Below are 1,261 nucleotides of genomic sequence, written 5' to 3'. Positions count from 1 at the left end.
GAGTCAGAAAGAAACTAACTTCCATACCATCTATGCCATATACTACTGATTAAGTAATAAATTCGCCTTCTAGATCATATAGTGTCACACAACATAAAAAAGTTACACTGTAATGGTATTACAGTTTTAATTGTTATTGATGTTAAATGGTAATGTTCTCCAATGTTCTTGAAGCACCAGGTGAAAAAGTGGGGACAATAACAGTTGTAAATAGCAGAAAAGTGAAGTACAGGGATGAAGTTAATTGCTCCATTGATTCACAGAAAATACTGCCACAGGCAGGACAACAAAATAACTCTTGACTCCCTTAGTTCAGCCTCAGTCTTAATCTGCTAGACTACAGCTGCCTTTTGAGCAAGTATCAACTTTGTGAATAGACTGAAATATGTAAACAGCAAACCAGAACTGAGCCAAACAACGTAAAGTGGGTATGACTAAAAATGGATCAGCCTGATAACTACTCATGTGAGGTTTTTTCTCCAGCAAATTCAAAACCCATCATTTTGCTTTAGATATCTGCAATTTGTGACCATATGGTCCTTCAGCTGTACCTAAGACATATCTTAGATGGTAACACAATTGCTGCACAAGTTACAAACATCAGGATGGATGCTTATGTACCAGTGACAGCATAATGGCACAGTAAAAGAAACAAAATATTATTCCTTTTTCATGTAGGTTAATTGATGTACAGTCTGATGAAAAATGAATGAAAATTTAAATATTTCCAGACTTACCAAGAAGAATTATTCAGACTAAATGTATAGGTCTCACTCTTCTGTAAATCAGTATAAATCAGGAGGGATTCCACTGGCCTAGGATTTACATAATTTATGAGCTAATGGAAAATGCTGTCCAGATTCCAAGCATTTCCGAAATCCCAGTTCCAGTACAAAGGCCCCAATTCAGCAGACAGCTTAAACACATGTGTAACATTAACATTGCTCAACAGGACCTAGCATGTGAAGGAAAACATTTAGCCATCTTGAAAACAGATATACAATGAAGACAATGACCAATGCCTCCAGTCCAAATATAATTCCCAAATTTGTTCATATATCCCTACTGGCATCATTAAAGATGCACAGACAAATTAGCACAAGACGGCTACATTTGCTTTTTCCTTCATGACAAAACACAGCATGAAAATCTTTCACCAGACAGAAAAATGTCTCAATCATGCAACAGTTAATCATGTGATCGGTCCCAACGACTTCAGCAAGACTAGGGAAAGATGCTGCCAAATGAAGCAGAACAGCCT

This window comes from Gavialis gangeticus, unplaced genomic scaffold (genome assembly GCF_001723915.1).
Source record: "Gavialis gangeticus isolate Ggan-Ray unplaced genomic scaffold, GavGan_comp1, whole genome shotgun sequence".
In the NCBI taxonomy this organism is placed as follows: domain Eukaryota; kingdom Metazoa; phylum Chordata; order Crocodylia; family Gavialidae; genus Gavialis; species Gavialis gangeticus.
The sequence above is the reverse complement of the archived record's forward strand: the minus strand, read 5'-3'. Positions refer to the sequence as shown.